General features: G+C 46.3%; 1 long non-coding RNA gene across 1 annotated transcript; it reads right to left on the bottom strand.

Annotated features, from left to right (window-relative positions):
* Positions 1–1225: 1225 nt before the first annotated feature.
* On the bottom strand, positions 1226–2343 carry LOC113954968. The gene is made up of 3 exons (XR_003530375.1): positions 2281–2343; positions 1658–1752; positions 1226–1551 (listed from the first exon to the last, which is right to left on the bottom strand). It is a non-coding gene; the product is annotated as an uncharacterized LOC113954968 (long non-coding RNA).
* Positions 2344–9038: the final 6695 nt, after the last annotated feature.

Here is a 9038-nt window from a genome sequence, read left to right as displayed (position 1 = left end):
AGGTGCAGTTATCAAAGGACACACACCAGTTTACCACTACACACTCCCAGTAGCACACACCAAACTCCTGAAATCCCATTGCTTTCTGTGAGTGTAACACTGGCTGGAATAAAAACTACACAAAGCTTTTTTTGAGCTGCAGTGCTTCATAAAAATATCAGAGCCAAATCTCATACACCAAGTGGATTGAGTACCAGTGATCCTGGTTTATAGCAGTGCCAGTTTAGCATAATGCCATAATCTACAGGAAGAGACAAGAGATTTTTGTTTCTTTGGGTTTTTTTGTGGTTTTTCTTTTATGCAAAAGCTAAAAAAGCTGCATGGAGTTACTACCATGAAAATGATGGGGGAATTTAAACAACTCCTATAAACATACTGGATTTGAAAATTGAAACCAAAGGGTGACTGTTTTTGTAAAGGAAATTTATTCACATAAAACAAACATACAAACATACAACACTCAGCAAGGTTTATTGCAAGGCTTAGCAATGAGGTTACATCCACTCCCTGCACGTGGGTATTTGAAAAGAGGTTGGGAATAAGAACTGAAGTTTCTTGCACCATGACCCAGTGTCCTGTTGGACAGGTGAGTTCCTGCTCTTGCAAGCTTTAGTACCACTTAAATTTATGTATTTCACAGTGGAGGGTTCTCAGTGAATTAAAATCTGATTACTGTAATACATAGGAATAGCTAATTCCCAGGTGACACTTTGCACATACAGAATTTTTTTTTGGATGCAGATCTCCCAGAGTTCATTCCACTTAGCAACGAGAGAAGAAAATTATTGTGTTGCCTTTATGCCTGACACTTGGGAAGAGAAACAAAAAGTCATTCCCTTTCAGGCACTTTTACCCAGAGTTTTGAATATAATGTTCCAAACAGAAAGGTCTTTGAAATAAAGAGTGAACTCATTGCTCCTCTAAGTGGGTTTGCTGTGGCACCAGTAGGAGCCATCACCTCACTGAGGCAAATCATGTCCATGTGTGTTTTGAAGGCATATTTGTCACAGATGAAAGTAAACAAAATAGTAAAATATTTTCATCCCCTGTGAGCTGATCTGCCCACAGTGTGTGGTATTTTCAGGGGAGGGAAGCACACAGAGCTGCACCTCTACCCCAGAGAGGGGCAAGAACCCCCAGCACCAAGGTAGTTTCCTGGGGCTGAGTCCTTTTTTATGGCTGTTTGCACCAGCAGCATCCAAGGGAAGGAATGTGCAATTCCATCTGCTCAGTTAAAGTCACTTTAATGTGCTTGGAGGATGCCCAGCTTCTTTTTGAAAGAGTAAATGCGTTATTTAAACATAAACAGTCGCTCCCATAGAGCAAAATAAAGAGGAAAATATCCTTTGCACTCTTTCAAGTTAACTTAAATTGATGCTGTAAATTGTGTGAGTGCCTTGGGCAGCAGGGTATCACACAGCATTCTCCAGACCTTCACACAAGGCTGCCTTTTGTCTTGGCTTTGAGTCACCCATTGATTTCCAGCAGGGAACCAGCCTGCTGAAACCAAACAATGGAGGAAATTCTGCATTCTGGAATATGCAGCTCAACCTGTGCAGATGGAAAGCAAACAACTTGGACTAAGCAATAAGACTGATGTAAGGGAAGGTGGAATTGATGTTCTTTGGGAATAACCAGTCTGGGGAGTTGGTCTTACACAGCAGATACTCCAGAGATCTTTTGAGGTGGGTTCTGCCATTTGAGGGCCTTGTCCCAGGTGGTTCTGAGCACACAGAGGTCATTGACTGAAAACTATTGCACAGAATCATAGGACAGAATCCCAGAATAGTTTGGGTTGGGAAGGACCTTAAAGCTCAACCCCTCCCACTCCCTGCCATGGGCAGGGACATCTTCCTCTGTCCCAGGTTGCTCCAAGCCCTGTCCAACCTGGTTTTGAACACTTCCAGGAACGGGGCATCCTCTGGGAAATCCATTCCAGAGCTTCACCACCCTCACAGGGAACAATTTCTTCCCAGTATCCCATCTAACCCTGCCCTCTGGAAGCCATTCCCCTTGTCCTGTCCCTCCATCCCTTGTCCCAAGTCCCTCTCCAGTTCTCCTGGAGTCTCTTCAGGCACTGGAAGGGGCTCTGAGGTCTCCCTGGTGAACACCCCTAGCTCTCCCAGCCTGGCTCCAGAGCAGAGGGGCTCCAGCCTTGGGATCAGCTTAGTCGCTCTCAGCTCCAGCTGGGAGAGCTGATCCTGCACCTCTCGGGCAGCACCGGAGCTTTGCCTGGGGAAACTCCCCAGCACAGGCTGAGCTGAACCTGCCAGGGCTGACCTCTGGAGCCAAACCACTTCTGTGCCTCGCTGAACTCAAGGCTGGGTTTGTGTGACAGACACTTGAAGGCTCTCAGAGCTCTCGGGCTGCGTCACAAGTGTGGATTCACTCCCGGGCTCCCGGGAATGGCAGCTCCGGGCTGGCAGGGCAGGGGCAGCTGTGAATAGGCTGCGTGCAGGGATTTACTGGGGGTAACACTGCCCCAAAGTGCTCTCGAGCTGCTATTCAGCGCGATCCACATGCCTGCAAAATGTCATATCATCTTCCTGATGCCTTTTCTCCTTCCCTCATGAATGAGGCTCTCTCCCTCCTGCCCTCAAAGAAGGCTTTGTTTTGGTCTTCGACATTCAGCACAAACTTTTTCGATGGCCAGAATGAAGAATTGTTGTAACAGGGAGTTTTCTCCTCAGACTGTCAGTTTGGGAATGTTGCTGACTGGGGATGGAGCTGAGATACTGGAATCATTTTGATAAATCTATTATATTTTTCCTCTGCAGGGTCTGATGCTCATGTCCCACCAATAATGCATTACAAATATTATTTATTATAATTATTTATAATCCTTATAGAAATTATTCTAATATTCTGTGTCACATTTGGGGGCTTTTCAGTGTCCTTTTGGATGCTTCAGTCTGTTGTATTGAAGTGTATTTTACTGCTAAACTCTGTCCTTGATAATGCAGAGAAACTCAGTGAGAAACACACACTTACTCAAAGGACTTCTCAATGGCATCTTCCCCTAAATGTGTCTCAAAAGCATTTTCTGATAATAAGATAAATAACATGGATGATTCTTTCCAGTCTACACTGATGTGCTGAGATGTTTAATTTTCTGTGAATATGGGCCACAGAGATAATAAACAAAGGGATAAGAGGTTTTGGGTTTTTTAACTTTCTGCTGCACTGTGGATTCAGTCTGGAAAACAACAACAAAAAAGAGCCTTTTGATGGCAAATAAATGAAATGGAAATAGTTCCTGAAACTCACTTATAAAGTCACTAAAGGAAGGGTCACTGTAAGAAGGAATAAGGGCTGTCTAAGCAAGGGGTTTATGTCTATCTGATGCATTTTTATAAAATATCAATAATTTTTAGCAGAACACGAGGATCTTTTTCCATGGAGAAAAAGGAGGGAGAACCTGTGTGGCTGGAAACACTGAGGGCAACAGATCCATCCTTAGCAAAGCCAGCAGGTGTCAGGAACAGTAAATGATGAGAACATGGGAACAGGTGGAAAGTCAGTGTTTGGGCAGTGTCAGAAGTGTTTGACTGTAAGCAATTTATTGGATGGCTGAAACATGGGAGAAATGTCTCAAAAAAGGGAGGACAGGAGACAACAGGAGCTTTTGACCTGTGGAAACTTCTATTTCCCAATTATCTCTGGCCTAATTGCAGAATGAATCACTTCTTCCAAGCCTCACCACTGCCCAGATGTTACTGCTGATGGCACAGTCTCTGCCAAAAAAGAGCTTGTAAATACACACCAGGGCTGTAACCAGTTGGGTTTAACTTCCAGTGCCACTTCAAAACAAATAAAAGAATGCTACATGCCTCTCTGTTCTTCCCATGCTTTCCCCCCTCAGCTGGAATTCAGGGTTCTTCAAAAGAAAAGTGTTTTCACCCATCATCCCATCTTCTTACAGCAATTTAACAGGGAAAACTAAGCATCTGCTCCACCAGAGATCTAGGAAATATTTTCTAAATTGTATCACAGTAGAACAAAAAGCTTCCTTGAGCTGTAGGGTCTAGGAGAAAGGAGGTTATATATGGCATTAATTTTCTATTCTCTAATGGAAACCATTGTCTGCCTTTGCTACAGCCGTGGTTTTCTAATGGTTGGAAGTAATTTGCCCAGATTAATGCTCTCTGTTCAATTCATTTAATGTGACTTAATTTCATAACACTACAGGCTTTATCAGGAGTCAAAGTAACCCCTGGAAAACCCCAGCAGGCAAAAATGCCTGTCGAGTTTAGCTGTTGAGGCTGGATGATGCTGCTGGGTGAAAAATGGAGGAATTGTTTGGAGGGGAAGGACCATCAGAAAATCACTGGGTCTGTCCGAGTTCTTTGTCTTCATCAGATGTGTTATTGGGTCACAACTCAGCTTTTAGTTTGACGTTTGTCACAATGTGGGGTTTGTGTCTCTGGCCATACAGGAGCACTGTGAGACTCCCCCAGGCCTGTGCTGCACTGACCATGCACCAGTGACCCACCAAAAATCCTCATTCACTTTTTTATCAGGTTGAATTTGGGATTTTACCTATTGCAGAGATGCACATGAAGGCTCCCATGTTTCCATTTCAACTTCATTTGGAAAGTGTCACCTACACAAGATCATAAAAGCTGTTGTGTTTGTTGGTTTTTTTCCCCCTATGGTTGTTCTCATCAGCTTTCTGTATGTATGGGAATGTTCTCTGTGATATCTTTCTCCCTTGGATGTTGTAACATCCCAGTTCTGCCCCAGAACCCATTTACACCAGCCAGAGCCCTCAGTCAGGTGTCCTGCCCTTGACCAACCAATCTGCTCATTATGAATGCCAAAATAACCTTTGATTTGGTTTAATATTCTTTCACGTGTCTTTCAACACTGTTTTGATCCCTTTTTTCCTGAGCCTGGTCCTACAAAGCACCATTCAATACCTTTATTCAGGATAGCAGGATGCCTTTGCAATTGTGAACACGTTAAACATGTTAGTAGTGTATAATACTTCTCAGAAATACTATTTTGCAACCAGAATCTACTATTCTGCCCTGCTTTCCCCCCAGAAAAGAGTCCCAAAGTAGTTGCAAAGCAACTGTAGCAGCATTTCCATGTTTTCACCCACCTTTAGTGGTCATTGGTGGGGGTCGATGGTTTTGCCAGAGTTTATGACTTATGTATCACTATGATTCAAGGCCTATGGTTCATTGATCACTGTATTCCATTTAGGATTCACACTCCATGTTTAGCATGTTGGGCTTTGCTGCAGTAAATTATAAACTCCTGAAAGACTCAGCTTTGGAACCCTAAGCCTTAAGCAACGCTTGTGATCTTCTTCCCTCACTGTTCAAGGTTCATCCCTCTGTGGTCTGACCCAAGGCCTGGTTTGACAGTCACTCCATGCACTCAAACTTCCCAGGAAATTGCTAAGTTGTTGGAGAAAGCCATGAGGAAACATATATCCATGGGCAGACAGTGATGGGACAAGGGGGAATGGTTTAAAACCAAATAGAGGGGAGATTTATATGGGATATTGGGAAGGAATTCTTGGCTGTGAGGGTGAGGAGGCCCTGGTACAGGTTGCCCAGAGAAGCTGTGGCTGCTCCATCCCTGGAAGTGTCCAAGGCCAGGTTGGACAGGGTTTGGAGTAACCTGGGCTGGTGGAAGGTGTCCCTGCCCATGGCAGGGGGTGGAACTGGATGATCTTTAAGTTCCCTTCCAACTCAATCCATTCTGGGATTCCATCATTCTGCTGCAGAGCCAGGCAAGGGAGTGGAAGCACAGACACATGAGCCTGAAACAGGTGGTTACTCACCCACAGTGACCCACAGAAAGCATTGAAATAGTAAAAGTCTCAAAGGTTTTGAAGGAAAACTCGAGGAATTGGCAGCTGGCATTTCAGGTCAGAAGACACTTCCCTATTTCCTGGGATTCCCCTTCCTCCTCCAGCAGCCATGTACCAATCTGTACTATGGTGTGTTTGATCACCTTTATCTCGGGGAGCACAAAGCATTCAAAACTGACCCTTGATGGAGCCTGGGGTGAGTTTTTCCTTGGATAAGGGCCATGGCAAGCACATTCCCCTCTGAGATCAGGATTTCTCCTGCCCACACACTGAGAATGACCCTGTCAGAAGGTGCTTGGGAAAGGGGAGGATGAGCCCACCCAGCAGAGGCTTCAGGCAGCCTTGGGTTATCCTGGGTGGCCTATTTGATCCTCCCCAGCTTTTCTTCTCTCCTTCTGGTCTGAGGTTCCTTCCCAGCATGGACCAGGGCACGTTTGTGGTCCTGCAGGGAGGGGAGAGCCCTGTGAGCTGGGGAGGGAAGGGTGAGCGGGGCTGGACTGGTCTGAGCTGTCTCATCAGGGACAAACATGGAAGGAGGGGGAAGGAAGAACATCTGATGGAATATGAGGTGGATTTCTGTGCAGGAGCAGCTTCTTGGAGAGGGTGTGGAGGCAGTGACTTTGAGTTTATTCAGCCCAACCCGCTGGTGATGGTTTCCTTATGCTCATTATTTCTTAAGGAGAAGAAAAAAGATTGTATTACACGAAGACCAAAATGTTTATGGTAATTTTTCTAAGGACCAAAGATGGTGCAGGCAAGCAACATACTAAAAAAAACCCCACCAACCTCAAATCAAACACAAAGGAAGAGATGCAGAGCCTCATCAACAACTGACAGCAAATTCAAATTGCATTGTCTGATATAGCCCTGGGATGGCCACCAGAACACTGACTTCTGTTAGAAAAAAAATCTTGTATTTTCTGCTTAGTCTGTGTCTTATTTAGAACTTATTTAATGTATTTCTTCTCTGCACTTACTTGAGATTTCTATTGCACCAGTTTTTCACAAAATCTGGGTGGAAGTGCTGTCACAGTAACCCTGTGAGACAGGCACTGAGATGAAAGAAATATTTATAGAGTGTTAGTGGACAGCTCAAAAGTCAGTGTAGCATGACACACACCTTCTGAGGTCTTCATTTCTTCCTCCACAAGGTTCATGTCAGCAGCAAAATGACAAGCTGCTTTGTAATGACAAACAACAAGAATTTCATAATACTGAGAAGGATGTTAGAACTTACTGGTGCCTTCTTGTCTGTTCAAGATAAAGGCTGAAGTCACTTTTGAAGCTTGACTTTCACTTGGAAGTCTCTGTTCTTAATTTAATTACACTTTTCAGCCTGTATTTTTGATTTAATGAGAAGAGATGTACATCCAGCACTTGTTCTGCACAGTGTTATTGGTGATGTCCAATAAAAATAGAAAGAAAAGAATCTCCCTGCGTAGGAAACACCACATTAAACAACCATAGAGAGCTGAAGTGGGACACCTGCTTTAGAATTGAGTCAGTCATTAGTGCTTTTAGGGTTTCCCCGAGGAGATGAGGTCCAGCTTTCCCCCCTTTCTGCCACCCCTCCCTCCCAATCTCCAGGCACACACAGCCAGGGACCACCCCTACACCCAATAACAGCCTGCAGGCACCAACTAAGGTGAGCACTAACTAAATCCTGCCCCAAAACACCCAAGACATTCTCAAACCTCAGCTCAGTGCTCCCAAAACAGCTCTGAAATAGTTAGGTAGGTAGATTTTTTAGTTTTGCAGGTTAATCCTCTGAGGACCAAAAATGTGGAAGAGAAGCAACGTGACCTGCATTGTTCATTTCAGTGACATTTTTCCAAGGAAGTATGTGAGTATAGAAGGGGAAGAAAATAGGAAAGAGCAAGGATTGTTTGAGAGAGGAAACACTAAGTACCATCAGCATTTATGTCATTAAAAGCTGAAGGAATCACGGAATTATAGAGTGGTTTGGGTTGGAAGGGACCTTAAAGATCATCCAGTTCCAGCCCCTGCCATGGGCAGGGACACTTTCCACTGGCCCAAGTTGCTCCAAGCCCTGTCCAACCTGACCCTGGACACTTCTAACCTCTGTGTGGTTGCTTCAGTCTTTTACTAACACAGATTTTCTGCACTAGACACATCAGATATCCCCTTATTGCTCTTTACTAGGAGTAAATACCGACATTTCTCCTGGTTTAGACGCATATGTGGGGACGGGGAAGGATCCTCTCCCTATGACATGAATCTGCTCAAGAACATCAGAACCTTTTCACCCGTGACACGGACGCCCTTCAGCTTTCGCACACAGGTACTGACGCCGCGTGTTTAAGAGCTGGAGGGTGTAAAGTGGGTGTTCTTAGTGAACTTCTAGTTAACTTTAACGAACTGCCCCCTCCCGTTCACTGCGCGGTACCGCGGCCGCCCCGCGCAGCGCAGCCCCTCGCTGCCTTCCCCGGGCTCTGCGGGGTCCCTGGGGCAGGGGAAGGGACGCCAGTGTGGCCGAACGCAGGCTCGGTGTCCCCCCCGTGTCCCCCCGTGTCCCTCGGTGTCCCTCGATGCCCGAGCTCTGCCGCTGCCTGGTGGCTGGAGGCGGTGGCGCAGCTCCGACCTGCGCCCGCCAGCCGGCTCGAAACTCCTTATTTATCTTTATTTACACTTGTTGACCTTTTTTTCCACTTACTGACCCTTGCTTACACTGTTTCCTTGGGTGTTTCAGGAGGAACCAGCCCAGGCCCTGCTGCAGTGCCTGTGTGCAGTGATAGGACACTGTGCTTACCGAATGCAGGCTGGGTATCCCCCTGTGTCCCTCAGTGTCCCAAGGTGTCCCCTAGTGTTCCTCAGTGTCCCCTAGTGTTCCCCAGTGTCCCCTGATGTCCCTCAGTGGTCCCCAGTGTCCCAACTTGTCCCCAGTGTCCCTCAGTGTTTCCCGCTGTCCCTCAGAGTCCCCAAGTGTCCCTCGGAGTTCCCAGGTGTCCCTCAGTATCCCAAGGTGTCCCCTAGTGCCCCTTGGAGTCCCCAGGTGTCCATCAGTGTCCCCCAGTGTCCCAAGGTGTCCCCCAGTGCCACTTGGAGTCCCCAGGTGTCCCTCAGTGTCCTCTGGTGTCCTGCAGAGTCCCTCAGTATCCCCCGGTGTCCCCAGGTGTCCCTTCATGCCCCTTGGTGTCCCCCCATGTCCCCTGGTGTCCCTCAATGTCCCCAGGTGTGGCAGCTGAGCACAGCA

This window comes from Corapipo altera, unplaced genomic scaffold (genome assembly GCF_003945725.1).
Source record: "Corapipo altera isolate COAL_440 unplaced genomic scaffold, ASM394572v1 77b, whole genome shotgun sequence".
NCBI classification, from domain to species: domain Eukaryota; kingdom Metazoa; phylum Chordata; class Aves; order Passeriformes; family Pipridae; genus Corapipo; species Corapipo altera.
This window is presented reverse-complemented; position numbering and strand designations above follow the sequence as displayed.